This window comes from Aulostomus chinensis, chromosome 4, assembly GCF_037954235.1.
Source record: "Aulostomus chinensis isolate RoL2024-O1b breed Wild chromosome 4, RoL_Achi_v1.0, whole genome shotgun sequence".
Classification (NCBI taxonomy): Eukaryota; Metazoa; Chordata; class Actinopteri; order Syngnathiformes; family Aulostomidae; genus Aulostomus; species Aulostomus chinensis.
Window position 1 is genome coordinate 22,772,147 of NC_141323.1, and position 25,846 is coordinate 22,797,992.

A 25,846-nucleotide genomic window follows, 5' to 3' on the forward strand; every position below is an offset into this window, starting at 1 on the left:
CTAATATCTGCTAGCTTAGTCTGCTACTTTGATGGCTCTGACTACAAAAAGGTCCAGACCCCTGGATATGGTGGTTCCTCCCTAAACGTAGATTCTGTCAGCTCATGTTTTGAAATCAACTCACCATGAACACAAGTAGATTTCAATGGACTGCAAATGTGTCTCATTTAATGGTAAACATGTCAAATATAAATTCCATCACCTGAGGAGGTCTGCTGCTGGAATTAAGCTCCAGATATTCACAAGATATTTTATATCTTAAAATGAAGCATTTTTATATTTGATTTATTATTCATTAGCCTGCTTCATGTGGTGTGATTTTATGTGTCCTATATTAAATCGAACTTTGTAAACGATCGTCCCTGAGGATGTTGAATGATGTCAAAAAAGTGTTCTCTAAGCTCTCCTTTCCTCTAAATAGAGGAGTCTCTGCTGAGGTCGTTCCCTGTCAGAGTCCTGACGTCTATTCAGATGCACCGAGAGACTCAGGCAAACAGAAGACAAGGGCAAGTGAAGTAACCTGAAAATGAGAGGGGAGGTTCGACATCAAACTAAAACAGGAAGAACAGGACACAAATGGGATATCAAAATAAGAGAGACCATGAGACATGACACCCCAGTTCCTGCTGCTTCCAGCTCTTCATATCGAGCCCCTCGTACAGTGGTTGAGAGAGACCACAAATATTAAAGGTGTCTACATAAATGGAGAAGAACACAAGGTGGCGCTGGACGCTGATGATGTTTTAACATATTGAAGTGAGCCCCCTAACACAGGACCTGCATTAATAAAACTCTTTGAAACACTGGAAGCTTTGCTGGATATAAATTCTCCATTCTAATCACTCACCTCCAGAACACATGGAGGAAACCCTCCACCTGGATTGGGGCCAGAACTCCTTGAAGATGATAGAAGAAGATGGAACTCCATTTCCTTTCTGAGTCTGAGTCACAGGGTTGATAGAGTAAAAACAAATGTCCTACCACAAGATCTCTTTCTAGTTCCAGGACCAACTGGAGTAATTGCCTTCAAAACCGTTTCTGAATTGAACAAAATGCTTTCCAGATTTATCTTGCAGGGGAAGAAACCCAGGCTCAAATTTAAACCACGACATGAATGAGCCCCAGTTCCTGCTTTACTGGCCCATCAAAATCTGGAAAAATGTTTCCGTAAAGTCCAAATCTCAATGAATAATTTGGAATGTTAACAGGAGAATATCACTACAAGTCATTTAATGATGTGCTTTTAATCCTGGGTTCAAAGAGAGTAACAACTTTCTACTCACTTGTGGAAAATGGAAATTTAAAAGATTTGAAAGCCTGAGAAGAGAATATCACTGAGAAAGTCTGACTTTTTAGAATCCTCTTAGGTGAGCAATTATTTTAGAACACGACATCAGAAATGAAACAGACTTTAATGATCCAATGCTGAAAATATTCTTGGCTGCCCATCAAGAAACAAGAAAAACCTCATATTGTTTGTTGTTTTCCGTTTGACCTGATTCTTGGTTGTCAAGTAACTGGCTCATTGGCTTTCTTGATGGAACAACAAAAGCAAAAGTTGAAGACTTTGAATATCCAGACCTCTGGCGTGATTCTCAGCTGTCATTTAAATTTCACATGAACTCAGTGTCCAAGCAAATATCTGGTGGGCTAAAATGACTTTTGTCCTTCTGTTGACTTTTTCCATGAGACGTCTGGAAAAGTATTATAACACAGTTCATGTTCCCAATGTTGGACTACGCTGGTGGTTTCTATGGGAACACTGGTGACGGCCCCAGGCCTGGGTCCTATGCAGCGTTGTGTGTGCAGGGTCCTGTTGGTGGGTGTGTTTGTGTCTTTGCAGGTTTGACGTCCTCAACAGTCAGGTTCCTTCATACCTGACAGAGCTCACAGGTGAACCCTGCCTCTCGCCCATAGATGCTGGGATAGGCTCCAGCCCCCCTGCAACCATTAATGTGGGTGTTTTGTTAATTGCATGCCACATGAAATTATTATTGGTCACTTTTCTAGCAACAGTCTCACAGTGGCAAGACAAGAACACTTCTACTTTTGATGATGACAGTTTGTTCAACACTAAACTTCATCCAGTCCCATGTTGTCAAACACTGGAACATCCACAGCACCTGAACAGGGACTTGAACCCTGGACCCTCAGATTAAAAGTCTGATGCTCTACCGTCTGAGCTACTCAGGCTCTTTCTGCAGAATTTAGACAGGAAAAGAAACACCTGTGAAGGTCAAACTGATGCTTTCTTGACTTGTTCAATACTCCATGTTAAAGTCCACCATGCTTTTGATTGGCTCTGATTCTCTGTGGCAAAATCCAACAAGAGGCTCCAAAAATGTCTTGAATGTCATAAGAATGCACAGGACAAGATGTTCGTTTCCTTCATGTCTGCAGTTCCTCCACTGGAAAGTAAAGTCAATGCTGTTCCTCTGCTGAAACCTGGGATCAGACCAGGGACCTTTAGATCTTCAGTCTAACGCTCTCCCAACTGAGCTGTTTCAGCTCTGAGGGAGGGCCCTGCTTCTCTCATTTTATAATCTCTTCCACTCTCACGAGAACTTAGAGAGGATTTGAGCTTCTGAAGTCATGACACATTGAACAGTTCTACAGGACCATTTTTGATGAATGTCTGAATCACACAAGCCTTTTTTGTTTGTCTTCTTCCCAGTTGCCTCAACATTGTGTGAGCCAATAATTCCACATCTGTACCAGACAAACCTCTGGTTGGTGGGTTTTCTCGATCTTTCTGTTCTAACAGTGTCTTTTGTCTTAATTATGCCACTTTCACATGATACAATCACAAAATGAAAAGCAGAACAAGCCAGAACCCAAAATATGGATTTGCAAGGTCAAACAAACAACAACCAGTCAAGCAAATCAAACCAACAGAAACCAACTACTGGTTCAAAACCAGTAAAAAACAAAAACAGAGGAAAAGTCTCTGTGTGCAAGAACATGCATGTGTGTGTGTGTGTGTTTAGATGCGTGTGTGTTAAAAACTGACAACATGAGCCAACAGTGGTGTTGTCTGTCAAAGAGGTGGAGCTCTGTCCTTCACCTGCAAGATTTCAGCAGGCAGCTCAGGTCTAGTTTTCTTCACTGTGCCACCATGATAAGTTTCCTCCTGAGAAGTTCTTGTCCAAGGTCATAGCTGGTAAAAGAATTGTCACAGTGATACTGGGACCCTGCAGTCCAGTCGTCATATCCAGGACCACACTGGACATGGCCGTCTTTGTTTGTTTTATTGTTGTGCAACGTGAGAGAACGTGACAGACCATTTTATACCAAAGACAGGCTCTGTGTGTGTGTGTGTGTGTGTGTGTGTGTGTGTGACCATGTTAAATTCTTTTCAATAAATGTGTTTCAACCTGCTATTATTTGTATGCTGTATGATTTCTGAAAACCAAGACTAACTAAGCGCGCTGACCGATTGAGCCACAGAGACTCTGAGTCTCCTGCTTTTCATGAAGAGTTTTCAGGCTAATTTCAGAGTGTGAGGTCCACACTGCACATTTGAGGGAACATGAAGGACAGCTGAGAGTCTGACTGTCATGGCGAAAGCCTTCAGCACTAGAACTGAAACAGCCCCCACAATCTTAACCCCCCCAGACCAAACATCATCGTCCAGCCTCCAACCAGAGGTCCATCAGTTATCATGGGAGCCACGTGTGGAGTCTGGATTCTTTTCTAGAAAGTGACGGCAATGACAGTCCTGCCAAGTGACATCACTGACATGAATGGATGGATGACTTCAGTGCATCCAATTACCAAGTGCACTGCAGCAGTCCTTGTTGCTGTCTGCTGTTGTGTCACAGCAAAGTCTTTGGTGCTGGGATGAGGTCATGGAGACGATCTGGGAGCAGTCCTGATGTTAAATGGACAAAATGTGTCAACATGAAATAAAATTGGAAACCTATTTGAAGCCTTATTTTGTGTTTGATGGACATTTTTTTAAATCTCTAATGACTTGTTTTAACTGAACCTACTGGATCCTGTGGTGCCTGATGAGGAGACAACTTGCAACTCTCTTCTGGGAGGCCCCCCTGCATGCTCATTCAAGCCTCTGCAGATGATCCAGAATGCAGCAGCACGCCTGGTGCTTCCAGCCCAGCGCTGCTCCAAATCTCTAGCCAGACTCTTCTCTTCTGTTGTTCCCAAATGGTGGAACAAACTACCGAACTCTGTGCGTTCTGCTGAGTCCCTTTCTACTTTTAAGAGACAATTGAAGACTCAATTGTTCAGAGAGCACCGAGGCACTTGACCTGACTCTTCTCCTCTTTGTGCTGTGGGGTAGAATAAGTCAGAGGGTCCAAGACCCAGCACTTAGTGATTATGTAGCACTAACTGTGTTGTGTGATGTTGTATGTCTGTCAAAAAAAAGAAAAAAAAAAAAGGGAGGGGGGGCGACACTTCTTCTGCCACTAGATGGCGGTAGCTGTGACCAAATCACAACTGAAGCACTTTTGTGCTTCCTGTGGACTTTTCCTTAATTAAGTCTAAATTCTTACTTGTGTTGTACGTCACTTTGGACAAAAGCGTCTGCTAAATGAAACTGTAGAATTGTAGAATTGTAGAACTTGGGTACAAAGTTGAAGAGGAGGGTTTTTGGAGGGGAGGGGATTTTTTTTCCAGTGTTGTAAATCAAAGTAACTACAATGACATGATAGAATTTCTCAAAATGTCCTAAGATGGATTCCAAACCAAATCAGCTGTCACAAGGGAAAGTCTGCATGTAAACACACACACACACACACACACACACACACACACACACACACACACACACACACACACACACACCAACTGACATTCCCAGGGACTAAACCAAACCAATTCCTACTTAACCCTAAGCTCCACCTCAGTTCCAGATGAAACTGGTTGAACATGGAACCGTCCCACTTGGAACATTTCCATCACCTTCACCACCACTGGAGTATCAACAAAGATTTTGGTCAACACCAGAATGGTTGAGACAAGACAACATGCTACCAATCCTCTCTCTCTCCCTCATCATCAGCTGCTACAGCCCTTGAAAGAAAACCTTTGACACATGGACCTACAGTAGGAGCAGATGTTGTCTCCCCTGGAACAGCAGTTTAACGTTGTTGGCAGGACTCGAACCTGCGCAGGGAGACCCCAATGGATTTCTAGTCCATCGCCTTAACCACTCTGCCACAACAACTACACTCCCATGCACATGAGTAGAGGATTGATATTCAACAATTTATCTTCATCAAAGCACAGTAGATTTTTTTTATCTTCTCACAAACACAAACTATTTGTGTGTGTGTGTGTGTGTGTGTGTGTGTGTGTGTGTGTGTGTTGTTTACCAGCAAGCTGAAAACTGTTGTGGTTTTTGACAATTCTATTGTTTCTGAATGAAAATCATGTGAAGGGACTTCCGGTGACGCCATGATGTAGAAGACACGAGGGAGAATTGCTCCGAGAGAAAACTTATGTAAAAATAGCTCTTTAACGTGATATAAGCAGCAGAAAGGGGTCGAGGACGCGGATAATCAGAGACTAAAGACAAGAGAAATAAAATGGACAAAAAAGGGAAGTCAGCTAAGAAAGAAAATGCGAATGATACAGGCGCCGGCGGAGCGCGGATCGCCGCACCGGGGATGGCGATGTCCGGAGACGAGGTATCGATGATATTAGCGGAGCTCCGTAAACTACGCCAAGAACATGCAGACGCGGTGACGGAAAACAAAGGAGCCTTAGCAAGACTAGAAGCTAAAATAGCTGAAATGGGGGAGAAAATGGCTAAGTTGGAGCAGCGGTCAGATGAGATGGAAGAGAGGATTAACGACACGGAAGGCCGGACGGCGAGGCTGGAAAGAATGGTCACTTTACTACTTCAACACGAGGCAAGGCTGTCCGCGAAATGCGAGGACTTGGAATCAAGATCAAGAAGAAACAACATCAGAATACACGGAATCCCAGAGGGTGCTGAGAAAAACGACACCATAGGATTTGTGACTCATTTTATTCAGTCCTCAATGAACTTCCCTGATAAAATGGCGGTTCATTTCGAGAGAGCGCACCGATCACTGACTACGAAGCCGAGAGAAAACACGGCCCCCCCGCGAGCAATAATTGTTCGCTTCCTCAACTACAGGGTGAAAGAACGGCTGATTCAAGAAGCATGGAAGAAAAAGTTCACGTATGAGGGACGTAACGTCTACTTTAACCAGGATTACACAAATGAAGTACAAAAAAAGAGGAAACAAGTAAGGGAAGTTATAAAGAAACTAAAGGAGAAGAACGTGAAGGCACAATCTCCATATCCTGCACAGCTGAAAGTCTTTCTGGAAGACGGGACAAAGACGTTTGCCACATTAATGGATGCTGCACCCATGCTGAGGAATATGGGGATTCAGGTGGAGGAGGAGGACGAGACCGAGAGACTACAGAGAGTGATGGCGCAAGGCAGCTGGACCATAATGACGGGACAGAGGGGGAGAAGACAGCAGCCAAACATCACAGAGACGGATCTACGGGCCCTTATCAAGTGAAGTATTTCATACGAAGAGGATGCCCTGAAATATACATGATCAATACAAGTGTCTGTTAAAAAGGACATACACGAAGACAAATGGAGCTGGTTAAGAGGTAATTTACTACTTATAAAAAAAACAAAAAACAACAACAGACAAAATATTGTTTTGGTTCTATTTTGGAGCAAAATCACTGCTTTTGTGGAGCAAATGGCAACTTTACACAACATCCGAGAAGTTGCAAGTGCACATAGTGCGAACCACCAGAGGGCCTTCGTCACAACTCTCTGGTCAGGGGACAGTTGGGAGTCTTGTTTTTCTTGTTATTGTGTATTAGTTCTTGAGGAGATGCAGACTTATCTTTTTCGCTGTGCTACTTTTTGCACAGTTATATTAGTTAATAAGAGATGTAAAGTTACTGGGTTTCCACTGAAACAAATATGAGTAGGCTAAACCTTGTGTCATATAATGTCCATGGGTTGAATCACCCCATAAAGACAAAGAAAATACTGAGTCAATTGAAAAAAATGCAATGTTCAATAGCTTTGATACAAGAAACACATCTGGATGACAACGAATGTAACAAACTGAAAAGGGAATGGGTAAACCAAGTATTTCATGCTTCTTTTGGAAAAAGAAGGGGAGTAGCCATATTAATAAATAAATCCTTGCAATTTCATACAGAGAAAGTGATAAAAGATCATCTGGGAAGATATATAATGATGGTTGGTTCCATAAGCGATATGACAATATCCATACTAAATGTTTATGCCCCAAATGAGGAAAATGCGGCATTCTTTAAAAATATAGCCAACGTAATTGCCAACAACGGGAAAGGGATGATAGTGATTGGGGGTGATTTTAACACAGTGCAGAATGGTAAGCTGGATAGATTGCCTCCAGAACAGGGACCAAGTGTAAAAAAAAATCTAAGGTACTAAATAATATCATAAGAGAGCGAGGTCTTACTGATCCATGGAGAAGAAATAACCCTAGAGGGAAGGATTTGACTTTTTACTCAAACCCACACGGGAGTTATTCAAGGATAGATTTTTTCTGCGTTTCACAACAACATATGCATAAAGTGCTGGACTGTGGCACAGACACCATCACTATAAGTGATCATGCTCCTATTACGCTAACGGTAGATATGGGTAATGAATCTTTTTTCAAATACTGGAGACTTCATGTATCTCTGTTATCAGATGAGAGTGTGGTAAAGGAACTAAAACAAAATTTAAAGGAATACTTTCAAACTAATGACAATGGGGAAGTTTCACCTTCAATTTTATGGGACGGGGGGAAGGCAGTTATTAGAGGGAAAATAATAGAGATATCTTCCAGAATGAGAAAGGCCCGATTAAAGCAACAAAATATGTTAGAGAATAAAATTAGAGAGTTGGAATTGGAACACAAAAGAACATCAAGTAACTCAACACTTATCGAACTGAAAAAAATCAAACAACGGCTCGATGAACTATTAACTTACAAAGCAGAGGGGGCTTTAAGGTTTACGAATCAGAGATATTATGAGATGGAGAATAGAGCCAGCAGATTATTAGCATTTCAACTTAGAAAAGCCCAGGCAAATGGGACGATAAATAAAATAAGACATCCTAACTCTAAAAAATATATGATAAAGCCAACGGAGATAGCAGAAGCCTTTGCAGAATATTATAAAAATCTATATGATGACCCTGACTCGCAATCACTAGAAAATAAAACACTGGCATTCCTCAAAAGATTGCACTTACCGTCATTATTAACAGAGGAGGCATCTGAAATGGTTCGGCCAATCTCAGTACAGGAAATAGCTCATACAATTAAGGTACTTAAAAATAATAAATCCCCTGGCACGGATGGGCTCTCGGGAGAATTTGATAAGTGTTTTGCGAAGGAGATTACACCAGCCCTTTTCAAAGGATTTAATTATGCCCTGACATCAGGTGACCCAGCAACATCTTGGTCAGAAGCCATTATCTCAGTCATACATAAAGAAGGAAAGGACCCAACCACATGTGAAGGATACAGGCCTGTCAGCTTGTTATGTAGTGATCTGAAGATATTGACTCATATTTTAGCACATAGGATACAGATATATATAACAAAATTAATCAAACCAGATCAGACAGGGTTCATCCCTGGTAGACAAGGAGCTAACAATATTAGGAGAACATTAAATCTTATATCATGTACTAAAAACAACAGACAGCCCGCTTTGATGCTCAGTTTAGATGCACAAAAGGCATTTGACCAGGTAAAATGGAGCTTCCTATATCGGACATTAGAAGTTTTTGGGTTTCATTCAACATTTATAGATTGGGTAAAATTGGTTTATAAAAACCCCAAATCACGGATTAGAGTTAACGGATGCTGTTCAGATTTCTTTCCCCTCAAAAGAGGGGTCAGACAAGGGGATTGTCTGAGTCCATTGCTGTTGGCATTAAGTACTGAACCATTAGCCGAATCAATAAGACAAAATAAGGATATTAAGGGAATAAGAGATGAAGGGGGAGTGGAGCATAAAATATCTTTATTTGCTGACGATATATGAACATATCTAAGTGAACCCTCCTTAACTATACCAGCTTTATTGAACAATCTGAATGAATATGGAGAATTATCAGGTTATTTAACTAATGAATCTAAGTCAGTAGCAATGATGCTTTCAGGCAAATATCCAACTGAATTAGAGGGAAAGTTCAATTTCAAATGGACCACCACAGGGTTTAGATATCTTGGCATCATTATTACTCCCATTATATCACAGCTATTAAAAGAAAATTATGGAAAACTGATTACAGAAATAAAGAAGGATTTGGCCAGATGGGAGATATTGCCCCTGTCGATGGTGGGAAGAATCGAAACAGTGAGAATGAACATTGTACCCAGATTGTTGTTTCTGTTCGAGTCACTGCCAATTATGGTCTCTAGTTCAACTTTTAAGATGTTAGACAAAATCATATCTAAATTTGTTTGGCAAAATAAAAAAGCTAGAATCAAATACAAAATCCTTCTTTGCCCAAAAGAGAAGGGAGGGTTAAATTTACCTGGTCTAAAAAATTATTATTGGGCAGCACAACTTAGAGCGATTATTACGTGGATCACGAAGGAGACAGACACAATGTGGGTGGGAATGGAACAAAATTCCTGTCAGAAAACACCTTTGGAGGTACTCCCGTTTTTGAAAGAGAAGATGCAGAAAAAAGAGGGGCTGCGTAATGACTGGATTAGGGTAACAATAAAAGTATGGTCAATAGTGCGAAAAAAACTGAAAATATCTAAGTCAATAAGTAGAATCACCAAAATAGCAGGAAATCCAGACTTTTTACTATCTGTTATGGATGCAGGGTACAACAAATGGAGAAGTAAGGGGTTAATTTATATTGCACAAGTTTTCAATGGACAGTATATGAAGTCGTTTGAGCAACTTAAAAAAGAGTTTAACTTACCGAACCATGACTTCTACAAATTTCTACAATTAAGACACTACCTTCAGAAGCACAGAGAGTGGGAAAATATTTGTAGAACACCATCTAAGCTGGAGGAATTGCTGTTGTCGTATTTGGAGGGGGAGACTAAAAAGGGGTTAATATCAAAAATCTATAGAGTATACAACATGAATGTAAGGACAACAATTTGGATGTTAAGGAAAAATGGGAATTAGAAACAAATACGATTATACCAGATGAAAATTGGGAGGAAACATTCAGAGCAGGACACAAATTAACAAGCAGCCCAATGTGGAGGGAGTTTGACTGGAAGGTGAAGATGAGATATTTCAACACTCCATCTAAGACTTCAAAATATAGCAACACATCTGAACTGTGTTGGAGAGGATGTCAGTTAATAGGAGATTTTACGCACATATTCTGGGATTGCCCACAGCTGTTGAACTTCTGGGAGAATGGTCGGAAGGAGATTGGGCAAATTTTGGACATTAATTTTGCTTTGGACGCAGCAATGTTTATCCTTGGCATACCACCTGAGAATCTGACAGACAGAAACCTGATTGCTTTGTGGAGGATTTTGATTCTGATCGCTAAAAAGACAATAACAGCCTGCTTGCTAAAGCCAGAACCTCCAAACATATCACAATGGAGAAATAGAGTAAAAAATGTATACATCATGGAAAAAATCACAGCAAGGTTACAGCTGAAAACAGGACAGTTTGCTGAAAGATGGGCACCAGTGAAAACAGTATTGGAATTATAAACATCAACATTTTTTTTTTTTTTTCATGTGTATCTTGGAAAAGTATCTGAACACTTGTCTGGAATATTTGTCTGCGCATCTCTGTCATGTTCTATCTGTGCTGTATGTATGTTAAATAAAAAATAAGTTCAAAAAAAAAAAAGCCTCACAGTAATTCAATAATCTAGGAGTAGAAACCAGAGTCACTTGGGACGAGGATGGGATTCAAACCCATGCTTGCAGAGCACAATGGATTAGCAGTCCATCACCTTAACCACTCAGCCACCTCGTCTGCTGATGGCAACCCTCACCTTTTAAACAGCTGAACTCTTTGGAGCCTATTTGTCAGAAATGGACGCAGCAGGAGCCACTGAACACAACTCTGACATAATCAGGCTTCTTCCCAGCAGCTTCGTGCTACAGAAGGCAGAATACAGACCATCGACACATCATCAGAGTGAACACCAGCTGATGTTTACAAGTTTAATTCACCTTTTACTACAAAATGACATCCAAGCTCAGATTCTCTTGTCCTGATTGAACAAGTAAATGTTTAAGAAGATGAGAGTACCAGACTTTTTCATCCAAGGAAACAAGCATCCTATCACTGTCCTATGCAGAGTTTCTATGAAAAAAAGTGAGACAACCCCAAGATTTTCTTTTTCCTCTTGTTGGATTTTGCCACAGAGAATCAGAGCCAATCAAAAGCTTGTTGGACTTTAACGTTGGAGGACTGAACAAGTCATGACATCATCAGTTTTACCTTCACAGGTGCTTCATTTACTTTACTTTCAATTTTAGAGAGGTAGAACCTGAAATCAAAGCTGTCTGTCAAAAGAAGTGAAAGCTTCCCAGGTTGTGATGTTCTTGTCTACAAACTCTGTCTTGTATGGAGCTTCAATCTTTAATAAAAAGAATAAAAAGAAGATAACATTTGTTGTGATTTGGCGCTTTAAAAATAAAACTTACGACTTACATGGAAACTGTCGGGGGGGGGGTGGAGCCTCCATCAGGTATGTGTTTGATGTCTGAATTCTGTCTCTGATGTCTGAATTCTGTCTTTGATCTCTGGGTTCTGAGCATTGATCTCCTGCTTCAGTCTTTGATCTCTGACTGATCCTAAACTAATCAAAGGATCACATCAGCATATTGGTCCAGTCTACAGATGGTGATTTTACCTATTTGAAGCCTTATTTTGTGTTTGATGGACATTTTTAAAATCACTAATGATTTTTTGACTGAACATCCTGGACACTGTGGTGCCTGATGAGGAGACAACTTGGGTACAAAGTAGAAGAGGAGGGTTTTTGGAGAAGGGATATTTTTGCAGTGTTCCAAGTCAATAATAACTGTGGCAAAATGTCATCATTTTTCAAAATGTCCTCACGAAGATGGTTTGAAATTCTGTCTCTCCCTCATCCTCAGCTTCTACAGCCCTTTAAAGAAAACCTTTGACTCGTGGATCTAAAAAGATCAGATGTTGTCTCCTCCAGAACATCAACACTTTAACGTTGTTGGCAGGACTCCAACCTGAGCAGTGAGACCCCAATGGATTTCTAGTCCATCGCCTTCACCACTCGGACACAACAACCACATTCACACACACATTTGTAAAAGATTCACATTTACACAATTCTTTAAAATTATGTTCCAAGCCCATTTGTGTGAGGTCCTATTTTCTCTTTTTCAGCATTCCTTTGTTTCCAGGTCTCTAATAAGTGCAGAATTACAAAGACAAGCAAGCTTGATCCATCCTGGGCAGGTGATAGGAGCCATTGACCACTGGCCAGAGACCCTGGCACAGACGTTGGGGGTGGTGATAGAGAGCATTTCTACAATTATATTCTACATTTATAGAATTCTACAATCCTACAATTTCATTGAGCAGACGCTTTTGTCCAAAGCCACTTGCATATGTTTTTGGTGAGTTTGGCTCCTGAGCTCAAGACAGTTGTGACTCATAAAGGACAGCTTCAAATGCAGCTGTGAAGCGTCATTGTCAGCTGGGAGGACCGACAGGTGTCTCCCTCTAGTGGCTCCTCACAGCAACACGAGCCTCATTTCATTCACATGCATCCACCACCTCACTACCAAAGGCCAGTTGGGCCTCGACAGACAGGTGAGTTTCAAGTGTTGGACAAAGGTCTTTAAGATGTTCTTATTAATTCTATAACATCTGAGATTAAAATCTATGGAATTACAACTAACAAGCAGCCAAACACCTGATCAGATGCTCCTTCATTAGGCTGAGAAGAATCAATCTAAACTGGGATGAAGAAAATTAATTGAGAGGAGAAACCTACTGATTGGATGACATGGACCCACCTGATCCATGTCAGCCTTGTTGGAGCAGAAAGGGGTGGATCAGAGGAATCAGTGGATCAAGACTCAGGTGTCAGATGAAGAATCTCTTTATTCACAATGGAGTCAGAGAAATCTTCCAATGTGAGAGAACGTGACAGACCATTTTATACCACAGACAGGCTGTGTGTGTGTGTGTGTGTGTGTGTGTGTTTGTGTGTGTGTGTGTGTGTGTGTGTGTGTGTGTGTGTGTGTGTCCTAACTGACTGGAAACTGAATAATAACCAGACTAACTTTTGTTATTGACCAAGTCTGGGTGACTCACTTAATTCATAACTGAAGTGATTATTTAATTAATAAACAGAACATTTGTCCAAAAGTCATGATCAAATTCATGTAAAATCTGAGCAACGAGGGTTTGAAAATGTTCAAATGAGCCAAAACAATGTCCTGGGATCCAACCAGGGACCTTTAGATCCACACAAATCTTCCCTGACCTCATAGAAACTGGAACATTTCAACAAATAAATTCAAATTCAACTAAGCAGCAACTCTAGAACAGTCAGAGCACTTGCTAATTCCCCTGTTAGCTCCAGATCAGACAATGCAGGCTCACCTTCACGCTTGGTTGTACGACCGTCACCAGTTGAATCTTCTCTGGTTCAACAAACTCTGGGGACTCAAGACACAAGTCAGCACCGGTGCAGGTCCAGATCCAGATGTTAGCTGATGGGGACAATGGCTTAAGGGAGCTCCAGGTAGCTGGTTTGAACTGGTCCCTCATCTCTGTGAGTAGAAACCATCTGAGGTGGAGGGTGAAGATCTGCTTTGTCCTCCTGATCTCCCAGTAAAGCCAGTATCAGTAGCGGCTGGCTCATAGGGGGCGCCCCAGCGCCCCCTATGAGCCAGCCGCTACTGATACTGGCTCATAGGGGGCGCTGGGGCGCCGCCCCACCAGCTGTGGAGAGGAAAATCTCTACATGTATTGATACATATATATGTGCATATGTTTACAATTTGTATCGTCAATGTCAGCCTTACTTAATTGTGTGTGTCTACATGCAATATGGGTCATTTAAACAACATTTACGCCAACTGACTCATTCAATTAATAGTGAATTTACTCTGATAGACTGTATAATTTGTCTTTAGGGGCGCTCGTCAAAGCGCCCCAGACCTGCAATTAATTAGCCAATCCTGTATGGTTGCTAGGGAAAAATAATGAATAATTGGCCAATCAACATCGCCAAATTTAACGGTGTAGGGGCGCTGGAAAAGTCGCCCCTATGCCAACGTAAAATGCGTGAAGGTTTGGATTGCTAAAGCTAGCTGAGGAGCCCGCGATATTCTTTTTGCGTAGTGAGATTCCCAGATTTCCGATGCCCTACGAAAAAAAATACCGCGAGAAGTGAGTGAGAGAGAAAATGGCGACAACAACGATCGAAGTTCAAGAGCAGCAGTTTCCACCGATTTCGGTGAGATCCCTTTTAAATTTCCCTTTTGCGAGGAGGACCATGGCGGAAAAAATCCGCGTTAAGGAGCTGGGACCGGACAAGCCTGAAATCAACATCCAGCAGCAGTCCAAGGAAAAGGCTACAACAGGACTTTTTGCCGGAGCTGGTTTCAGCGCAGGCCGTGGCTGACGGGTTGTGGAGCAGCCAACACACTTTTTTGCTTCCCCTGCATCCCTTTCAGGAGTGACCGGTGTGATTCAGCATGGACACAGACAGGAATCACTGACCTGAAGCACCTCTCCGAGCGGATTAAGAAACACGAAAGAGCGAAAATTCACATGGAAAACTGCGTGAAGCTAGCGGTTCTTGGGAAGATTAGCATAGCAACGCAGCTCGATGCCAGTCACCGCATCGCTGTAAGGAAGCACAATGATGAGGTAGATAAGAACCGTAACATCTTATCTAAGATAATTAACTGTTAAATTCTGTGGTGCTTTTGAACTGGCTCTGCGGGGACATGACGAAAGTGATTCCTCTGACAACGCTGGAATATTCAGAGGTCTAGTTGACTTGATGGCATCCATTGATCGGGACTTGAGGGAGCACCTTGAAAATGCAACCGTTTTTAAAGGCACCTCGAAGACAGTACAGAACGAGCTCCTGGACTGTATGCTGGCAGTTTTGAGAGAACAGATCCTGGATGAAGTTAAATCGGCAGACTTTTTAGCGATCCAGGCTGATGAAACTACTGACGTTTCAACACAGTGTCAGTTAGTCTTAGTTCTGAGATACATTGACGACCGCCACAATATTCAAGAGCGGTTCTTTGAATTTTTGAAACTGCCCAACACCTGTGCGGATGCAATAGCCAGTGCCTTATTGGAGAGGCTGCACAGCATCCTTTCTGAGGGACAAGAAAAGAAGCTGATTGCCCAGGCCTGTGATGGGGCAGCTGTGATGAGGGGTGCCAAAGGAGGAGTGCAGCGAAAGGTACAAGACATCTATCCAAACGCTCACTATGTTCACTGCTATGCCCATCAGTTAAACCTGATACTGCAGCAAGCAACCTCCCACATCCCTCAGAGCAGTCACTTTTTTTCTGACATGGGGGGATTTGCTTCTTTTTTCTCTAAGTCAAGCAAGAGAACTGCAGTGCTTGATGAGAAGTTTGCGCACCGACTTCCAAGTGCATCATCAACACGTTGGAACTTCAACAGTCGTGTTAACACAGTTTATGAGCACAAGAAGGATCTGGTGAATTGCTTTCAGGCTATCCGGAACAGTGAAGGGTTTGATAGCCAGACAAAGAGAGAAGCTGGTGGCTATGTGAGAATGCTGGAAGATGAAACTTTTTGTTTTTTTACTGGCCCTGTTCCACAAAATCATGCCACATGTGGACATCCTTTACAACCAGCTGCAGAAGAGAAACATTGATGCTGTCTACATGGCAGGAGTCACCCAGACATTCATTGACCACATGCAGGCTATCAGGTATGCTAAATTAATTAATTTGTAGCCTAACCTCAATTTCTCTGTATATGTAGACTTAAATGCTATATATCATCTTATTTAAAGAATTGATTTATCTGTATAATATAATTGACAGTAATGATATCCACCTTTGGTTTTGTTAATGCATGCCTAACCAGTTTTTAGAACTTACTCATGAAACTTATGTGTTGGGTCAGGGAGGATGTGCCTACTCTGGCTGAGGATGAGGAGTTCAGGGGACCTGCTCAGGAGCCACCCGCAAAGAGACGCAGAACCTTGGGAGAAGACACACTGCACCATTTGGCACTGGAGGTAAGAACTTGCTTCTTAGTGTGATTTGAATCACATTGTTAAATAAAATCAAAATAAGATGTTGGCCATATGATACAGTGGTCCAGACTTAAATGTATATTGTTTTATGATTATATGAATCATTACAGTATGTTTATTACATAATATAGGCTAGCTCATCAGGTCAATGTATTAAGACAAGTGAAGATGCAATAATTCCTATTTTGTATAATTATATCATTGCATAGGTATGTGACACCATTGTGAGCCATGCCAAGGAGAGATTTAGTTTCACCAAGCATCTTGTCAGCGCCACACTCCTGCAAGGAGACCTGTTCCCACAGCACAGCCGAAAGTTCCCAGATTCAGCACTGAAAACCACAGTGGAAGCCTACCCCTCATTGGACAAGGCCAGACTTCAAACAGAGCTGTCTCTGATCTACGGGAACGAAGAGTTTCAGAGTTGCAGTGGTGCACTGGCTCTCTATCAGGTTTTGATGGAAAATAACCTTCAAGACACGTTCACTGAAACTGTAAGTCTGCTCAACATCCTCATCACCACACCAATGACAACGTCAGAATCTGAGAGGTGCTTCTCCACTTTGAAGAGGATAAAAACTTTTCTTACAAATACCATGGCACAAGATCGGCTCAACGCTCTGGCTATGCTCTCCATTGAGAAAAAACTGACACGAAACATTCCTGGTTTCAACACCAGGGTCATTGAGAAATTTGCCTCCCAGAAAGAGAGACGAGCAAAGTTCCTGTACAAATAACTGCTGAATTCAAACACACACCCAGAAAGACTGAAACAAATAGACAGAGAGACAGAGGGAGAGAGACAGGTAGACGAAGAGAGAAAGAGAGACGGACACTAAGAGAGAGAGACAGAGAGAGACACACACACTAAGAGACAGACAAACAGAGATAGAGACACACAGAGAAAAGGACACAAAGACGGAGACACAGAGAAGGAGACAGAGACAGACACAGATGAACAAAGAGAGAGACAGAGAGAGAGAGACAAACACACACATTGTTGATTTGTATTGTATAGATTAAGCTCAAATCACCTTCTGTAAAGTTAACATCATTGTATAATATTTGATCGCATAAAATTGACTGTAGTTGTAAATTGTTGTTGTTTTTTTTTGTCTTTGAAACTGTCGATTTTAAGAAGGAAAGTAAATACTATTTTAAAACATTTAATAATTGTCCGGCTGCTCTTTTTGAATGATTATACTAGACTAGGCACGGAAATGTTTTTGGCACACCAGCCCCACCAAGAATTTTTTTCACTAGCCACCACTGGCTTCTGTCATTTAGTTTACAGGAAATGTTGATGACACACTGGGATTTTTTGTTCTCCTGCTGTCACTGTCAAGTGCCAGCTTAACATGTGAGAGGTAGCAGGATCCATGCATGTGTTCATGTTTACAGCAGACAAGGAGGAAACCTTGGAGGATTTCAGGGACTTTTAGCAGTGGTTCACACTTCAGGTGTGAAAGCTTCTGAGTATAAAGTTTTAAGTGAGCGAGCCAGGAGTTGAACCTAGAATCTTCTGACAGTAGTCAGTCATGCTATCCATTGCACCACCAGCCCTGTGTAAACCGCTTAATGTTCATGTGTACTTGATTTTATAGAAAATCCAAACGATCTGGTGGCATTTTCAGCGGACACAATGGTGCAGTGGTCAGCACTGTGGCCTCACAGCAAGAAGGTTCCAGATTCGAGCCCCAGCTGTGTGAGTCTGCATGTTCTCCCTGTGTCTGTGTGGGTTCTCTCTGGTACTCCAGCTTCCTCCCACAGTCCAAAGACATCAAGAGGGGACGAGGCTGATTGATACTCTAAACTGACTGTAGGTGTGGCTGTGAGTGTGAATGGTTGTCTGTCTCTATGTGTTGGCCCTGTGATGGACTGGTGACACGTCCAGGGTGAACCCCGCCTCTTGTCCAAAGGCTGCTGGGATAGGCTCCACCCCCACACACAAACCTTGACATATAATCAGTGGAGAAAAGGAAATTAATCTACACTCATGACTTCATCTGTTTTGAGAACTGAACTGGATATAAACTCTGAGAATTCAGAGTAAGGACCAGGAGGGTGGGACACAATAATAGATAGGAGTAAATGTGGAGTCTGGGTTCTTTTCTAGAATGTGACGGCAATGACAGTCCTGCCAAGTGACATCACTGACATGAATGGATGACTTCAGTCACATGACTGGATGACTTCAGTCACATGACAGGATGACTTCAGTCACATGACTGGATGACTTCAGTCACATGACTGGATGACTTCAGTCACCTGACTGGATGACAGTGTAGATTCCAATGTAGAGGTTGGGGAAATAGTCTCTGAGAATCCAGCTTGAACCAACGCCCTCCTTGTTCTTCAAAAACCCAAACAGCGACCATCAGTCTCCCTCCAATCCTGTACTTGGGTTCAATGTTGCTGTTCCATTTAGCAGCAGTAGGTGTCACTGTGATACCAGGTTCAGTTCAAGAGTCCCAACTCCAGCTCATGTTGGTGACCTCAGTGGCAGGGTAAAATGGCGCTTCAGTGGATCATGTGGATCAACTCATGTCTGTCCTCACTGCTCCACAGGTCTGTCAAATGTTCTGTAAAATAGTTTGAGCACAGCAGAGATGCTAGATTAGGAGTTGATGGGAGTTGTTGCAGATACCAGTGTCCAAAGTCCAGCTTGAACCCAGTTTGTGCACTTATTTGTCAAGCTAGCAGAGATTCTTTTCACTGCCAAGCTAAAGTGACTTCTGTCAACAAAGGTAAACATACAAAAGGATATTTCTACTGTCAGTTCAAGATTTTTATCAAACTCCTTTTTCATAGCTTCAACCTTCCTCTTGTGTTCGCCTTCTGTTCCCATCTCTGATGTTAACAGGTCAGTTTTGACCCTCGTCTTCAACCAGCTGTAAAATAAACTAAAAACAATTTTCGATCATCCAAGTTGTTTCCCATCTCTTGGTTACCTTGTTAGGCTTCCTTATCCATGGAAATATTGATTGGAATATTTTGTTGTGGGTCTCTGGACCTTTTTTTAGTCAGTAAAACCTCGATTTCAGTTAAAAAAATGATCAAATGAACCTCAAGAAAATCATAGAAATAAACAAAAGGTTGTTGTGTTTCCTCACCATTACTGAGGGGTGTTAGAACACATCTCTGACATGGATTGGTTTTATTTATTATTCATTTTAATATTATTAACTATTGTAACATCCATGGTGTTATGGGTCAGTTTCGACCCTCATATATTTACTTCAAGAAAAAGGAAAAAAAGTCTCTTTTTTTTCAGCAATAGAACTTTAATACAAACACAAAATGAAAAGCAGAAATGGAGTGACTGCAGGAACAGGAGCTCCATGGATCTCAAAGGAGTGATCACTCTCAACTTTGAGCAGTCCTGTTCAGAGTTTTCCAACAGGGCTTTGAGAGACCAAGAGTTCCCCAGAGCTGCAAGGAGGAACAAGAAGGAGACTTTGACAAAGAAGGGAGGGAAACCTGTTGATGTGTTATGAACTTAAGTCACATAAAGTTCTCCATTTATTGAGTTTGTATTTTAAAACTTAATTGTGCATTTCAGTGTTGAACAATAAAGAATGTGTTTATTGGTGATAAAGCATTTCAAGCTTTAAGTAGGAGGAATTGCTTTCTTGATCACCCCTTGACTAAAAACACCTACAAAATAAAACACACCACTGCTGTGGGCACCCACCTCATGGGAGTCAGGCCCCTGGTGGTCATGGCCCCCAGGAGCCGTGGTGGGCGTCCCTGATTTTCATTTCTGAAAGGTGGCAACCTGACAGCAAACAAACCCATCCTCTGAACCAGGAGTCTCAGTTGAGGCTGCATCTGAAACCAAAGACTTTGTATGAATAACTGTCAACCCACATTCTTTGTCTGGACTAAAAGTTAATTAGTTAACAGTTAGCTAAGCTACCTGTGGTCAACTACTGATTTAAAAAAGGTCCAGAGGCCAACAACAAAATTTTCAAATCATCCAGTCACGTGACTGAAGTCATCCAGTCACGTGACTAAAGTCATCCAGTCACGTGACTGAAGTCATCCATTCATGTCAGTGATGTCACTTGGCAGGACTGTCATTGCCGTCACATTCTAGAAAAGAACCCAGACTCCACGTGTGGCTCCCATGATAACTGATGGACCTCTGGTTGGAGGCTGGACGATGATATTTGGACTTGAAGGAAAACTCCTTGTCCAAATTCCATTGTGTTCAAATTTAAAGTCCCACAATAAGAAGTAGCTGAATCTGACAGGTGAAGGTTTGGAACTACAAGATGGTTGATGTTTTCTTGACTTGATGCTCTGACTGTCAGGGTAGATGACAGCTTCTTTCTGCTGCTGCATCTGAGTGGCTATGATTGGAGGTTTTACCTCCCAAGGTTGTCTGGTTCCAGGGGAAATTTGAAAATTCCAGTCCCCAACCTTGGCTGTTCTGAAACTCTTCTCCTGAATCACTCCTGAGCTGCAGAAAGAAAAAATACCAGTGCCCAACCAGATCAACTTCATGGCTGCTAACAGCCTCAGACACTTGATTTCCATCAATCTGGAGCCAAGAAGGCCCTCACCTGTGGTTCTCCTCCAGGAGGGTCCAGGTTCTGCCATTGTGGCTCCTTGTGCCACTGCCAGAGAGTCTCAGCTGCACACTGCAACATTTCAACAGGAGATTTACATTCCTTCAAATGTCCCGACATCTTATTCCAATGGTTCTGTTCTATCTTTATATTTTAAAATCAATCACACAATGAAAGCTGCCACAGCTGGTTTAAGTGAGAGAACACACTAAGAGATTTGAAACCAGTAAAATATGCTTTTCTGTGTGCAAACTAGTGAGGGGCATGGAAGGATATTTTACCACCAATACAGAACCCAAACTTTAGTCATGTGATGAGATGGCGACTGTGAAGAGTGATTATGAAGTTAATGGACAAAATGTGAATTGAAAGAAAATACATTAAAAAATACTAAATAAACAAATAAATAAAAGAAGGAGCACAAATGACATTTTTCTGCACAAATTTACTGGTATTAGACTGCATTTTTGGTTCATGAGTAGATGAAAGAGTATCACATATATATTATATACATGTGATACATGCACGTGGCTTTGGACGAAAGCTGAAAGAAATTGTAGAATTGTTTAAATGTACCAAGTGGACTGTTTCAGGTTTCTTGAAGATGCTTCAGCTCTCATCCAAGAGGCGTCTTCAGTTTTCTTCACTGATGGGAGGATTTATAGCTCTGTGGGGGCGGGACCTTCTACAGAGGTGATTGACACATGTGAGCTCTGGGTGTCTGAGTTGTTTTGGTCAGGTTGTGAAAGGGAAGTTGACTCAACTGGTATCTGTGTCAGTTAAAAGCCTCACAGTAATTCCATAATGTTGGAATAGAAACCAGAGTCGCCCACGACGAGGATGGGATTCAAACCCACGCGTGCAGAGCACAATGGATTAGCAGTCCATCGCCTTAACCACTCGGCCACCTCGTCTGCTGACAGCAACCCTGAGCTTTTAAACACCTGAACTCTTTGGAGCCTATTTGTCAGAAATGGACCCAGCAGGAGCCACTGAACACAACTCTGACATAATCAGGCTTCTTCCCAGCAGCATCGTGCTACAGAAGGCAGAATACAGACCATCGATACATCATCAGAGTGAACACCAGCTGATGTTTACAAGTTTAATTCACCTTTTACTACAAAATGACATCCAAGCTCAGATTCTCTTGTCCTGATTGAACAAGTAAATGTTTAAGAAGATGAGAGTACCAGACTTTTTCATCCAAGGAAACAAGCATCCTATCACTGTCCTATGCAGAGTTTCTTTAAAAAAAAAAAAGTGAGACAACCTCAAGATTTTCTGTTTCCTCTTGTTGGATTTTGCCACAGAGAATCAGAGAAAATCAAAAGCTTGTTGGACTTTAACGTTGGAGGACTGAACAAGTCATGACATCATCAGTTTTACCTTCACAGGTGCTTCATTTACTTTACTTTCAATTTTACAGAGGTAGAACCTGAAATCAAAGCTGTCCATCAAAAGAAGTGAAAGCTTCCCAGGCTGTGATGTTCTTGTCTACAAACTGTCTTGTATGGAGCTTCAATCTTTAATAAAAAGAATAAAAAGAAGATAACACTTGTTGTGATTTGGCGCTTTAAAAATAAAACTTACGACTTACATGGAAACTGTCTGGGGGGGGGGGTGGAGCCTCCATCAGGTATGTGTTTGATGTCTGAATTCTTTCTCTGATGTCTGAATTCTGTCTTTGATCTCTGGGTTCTGAGCATTGATCTCCTGCTTCAATCTTTGATCTCTGACTGATCCTAAACTAATCAAAGGATCACATCAGCATATTGGTCCAGTCTACAGATGGTGATTTTACCTATTTGAAGCCTTATTTTGTGTTTGATGGACATTTTTAAAATCATTAATGACTTTTTGACTGAACATCCTGGACACTGTGGTGCCTGATGAGGAGACAACTTGGGTACAAAGTTGAAGAGGAGGGTTTTTGGAGAGGGGATATTTTTGCAGTGTTCCAAGTCAATAATAACTGTGGCAAATATCATCATTTTTCAAAATGTCCTCACGAAGATGGTTTGAAATTCTGTCTCTCCCTCATCCTCAGCTGCTGCAGCACTTTTGTACTTTTGCACCTGGTATTCCCATGCGGTCTCCCATCCAAGTACTAACCAGGTCCAACCCTGCTTAGCTTCTGAGATCAGACAGGATCGGGCGTGTTCAGAGTGGGATGGCCGTAAGCCCTTGACTCTGACACACATGGGCTCTATATCCATTTCACACACTTTACAACCTCAGAAAAAAAGTGATGCGCAACAGCCTCAGGGTCTTTTCACACGCCAAATCGGTGTCCTGTCAATAAAAGAAAAGAATGTTGATGTCATCGAGAGAAAAGTACTGCATCTGCCATCTGTCTTCTTCAAATTACACGCTGCATGACATTCAATTTCAAAGCTGCGGAGGGCGCTTCAAGAAAAGGTGTGTGAGGGAAGCTCGCTCATGCTGGTCCCCAAAGACTCAAAGCTGCCCTTTCCTCAAGCTGAAGTTAAAAGAATTGCAAATCAATCCTTCACAGGTACTTGTTCACAGAGATGGTTGAAATAAAAATTGAATATATTCTAGTATTATAAAAATACAATGAACAAAATTATTAACAATGAGTAAGAGGATTTTCAAAACAAAACAAACTGTCTTTCTTGGTTCTGAACTTTCGTTTCACTGAAAATAAAAATCTTTTTTAGTTAGATAGTTTCACATAAAATACCCTCAAGTCATCCTTTACACCTCAATTGTAAGGAAAAAAAGTTTCCTCTGCAAAAGATAACCGTTTTGTTTTTTTTAAATATACATCATATTTAATCCCTTTCAGAATCCTTAAATTACCTTCTAAAACGGTATTCTTTAATTTACAACAACTAAAACTCAATATTTTACCTGTGGGCACACACACATTCATATGAAACACCTTAAATTTAATTTTTACCTGTTTCAGACCTGTTTATTGAAGCTCGTGTGCGGTCGGGGCTTCACAACTGTAATGGCCGCTTCACTCGCAGCTGAGCACACAATAAAAGCAAGTGCATGTGTATGTTAGTCCTCACAAATCCAGGGTTTTATTAGAAGGGGGAGAACGGGAATGGAGGATGAGAGTCTGAATGGTAATGGCAATGGCGGTGGAAGTCACAATCCAAACACTCACACGCAATGGCTGGACAGCGAAAGTCACGAAGAAGAAAACACAGCAGGACAGGGCACAGCAGAACAGCAGAGCCATCGGATGGAAACCCGTCTCTCTCTCTCCAATGTCCGTCTCCTTCAAGCATATTATCTTAATTTAGCCACAATTATCAAACATTATCTCGTGTCGAATTCGCATTACCTTTACTTTCGCTCCAAAAATATTACAACGCTAAAGCTACGATCTGCTGGCACATTAGCACGGAATGCTATCCCTAGCTAGCACGTCGCTAACCATGTACACATCCAGTCTCTTTTCACTATAACAGTTAGATAAAGCGCAAATACAGGCATAAATATTCACCTCTCGAAGGTCACACAGAAGTTTACATCAGGACCACCAGTCGTCGACCTCCAAAATAAACTTAAATGCTCTCCACACAAACGATGCCTCCCCTCTTAACTCTCTGATCATTGCCTCTGTTTCTCTCCCCATGCGCGCTAACGACTCACATCACAAACCTGCGCCACTAGTCCCACCCCTTACACAGTAACTTTCCTCTCATTGGCTTTTGCGGTCTTAATACACCCAAAGATAAGACAGGAATGAAATGATTGACAGGTAACAATTGAGGTTACATATAAACACGGCTTCTTCCCCTCTCCTTATTCTCAGATCACTGATCTTTTCCAGACTCAGAGAACTTAAAGACCTTTATATGAATTTATTTTTTAACTGTAAATAGTTTTACTTTTTAAATGTTACATATTATATTTATGCTTTTAACCTGCTCACATTATAACCAATTTTAAAGATCATGAACTCTATTTATTTTTGAACTTTTTAACACATCTTTTTATGCTTTTTATGCGATGTAATTTATTTGATTTTTGTACAGGGCTACGTGTTGTATGATAACAAGAGTGTATATTGTTTACAATGTGTTACAGTCAATGGGTGGCACGGTGGTACCGTTGTTAACAGTGTCGCCTCAAAGCAAGTTCAAGTCCTGGCTCGAGCACAGGTTCTTTCTGTGTGGTGTGTGCATGTTCTCCCCGTGCCTGCGTGGGTATTCTGTCTGCAATGGACTGGCTACCTGTCCAGGGTGAAACCTGCCTCTCACCTGAAAGCCACTGGGAAAGGCTCCAGCCTCCCCCTGCAACCCTTAACAGAAATAAGCTGGGATGCATGGAAGTATAGAAAGCGGATACAATGAAGCGCATACAAATTTTTTGAATGCACGAAAAAGTCTCACCTTTTGTTTTTTTCATATTGGTTAGTTTGGAAGCATGGAATTTCTGACAAAGCCTAAGTTTGTATTGTTTATTCACTGATTTTTCTGACAATTTACAAACAAAGCTTTCAAAACTGAAAAGACAAGCAGTGGTGTTTAAGATCAACACCCAACATGGGGCTTGAACCAACAACCCTGAGACTAAGAGTCTCATGCTCGACTGACTGAGCTAATCAGGTTACGTCAGTGTAAGTCCCATAGCATGAAGTGGTCAGAGTGAGAGACTCACAGTCCTGTGAGTGATCACCCACCCATCTATCCATCCATCCATCCATCCATCCATCCATCTGTCCATCCATCCATCCATCCATCCATTTTTCCGCTTATCCTGTTAAGGGTCACAGGGTGGGGCTGGAGCCTATCCCAGAGGGGACATTACCTTGGACAGGTCAGTGGTCCATCGCAGTCCACCGCAGCCAACAAATATTGACAGACAACCATTCACACTCACAGCCATACCTACGGTCAATTTAGAGTTGCATTTCCATTTGCATGTCTTTGGACTGTGGAAGGAAGCTGGAGTACCTGGAGAGAACCAGCACAGGGAAAACATGCAGACACTCTCAGGATTTATTCCAATG

At 41.8% G+C, this 25,846-nt stretch overlaps 1 long non-coding RNA gene, 3 other non-coding genes and 1 pseudogene across 4 annotated transcripts; all 5 read right to left on the reverse strand.

Annotated features, from left to right (window-relative positions):
• Positions 1 to 2,120: 2,120 nt before the first annotated feature.
• On the reverse strand, positions 2,121 to 2,193 carry trnak-uuu (transfer RNA lysine (anticodon UUU)). The gene has a single exon. It is a non-coding gene; the product is annotated as a tRNA-Lys (tRNA).
• Positions 2,194 to 5,106: 2,913 nt separating this feature from the next.
• trnas-aga (transfer RNA serine (anticodon AGA)) lies at positions 5,107 to 5,188 on the reverse strand. Its single transcript has one exon. It is a non-coding gene; the product is annotated as a tRNA-Ser (tRNA).
• A 16,494-nt stretch (positions 5,189 to 21,682) lies between these two features.
• trnas-gcu (transfer RNA serine (anticodon GCU)) lies at positions 21,683 to 21,764 on the reverse strand. Its single transcript has one exon. It is a non-coding gene; the product is annotated as a tRNA-Ser (tRNA).
• Positions 21,765 to 22,916: 1,152 nt separating this feature from the next.
• Positions 22,917 to 23,032, reverse strand: LOC147263823 (5S ribosomal RNA; annotated as a pseudogene).
• Positions 23,033 to 23,344: 312 nt separating this feature from the next.
• Positions 23,345 to 24,463, reverse strand: LOC147263824 (uncharacterized). Its single transcript, XR_015112640.1, has 3 exons — positions 24,335 to 24,463; positions 23,993 to 24,106; positions 23,345 to 23,849 (listed from the first exon to the last, which is right to left on the reverse strand). It is a non-coding gene; the product is annotated as an uncharacterized LOC147263824 (long non-coding RNA).
• Positions 24,464 to 25,846: the final 1,383 nt, after the last annotated feature.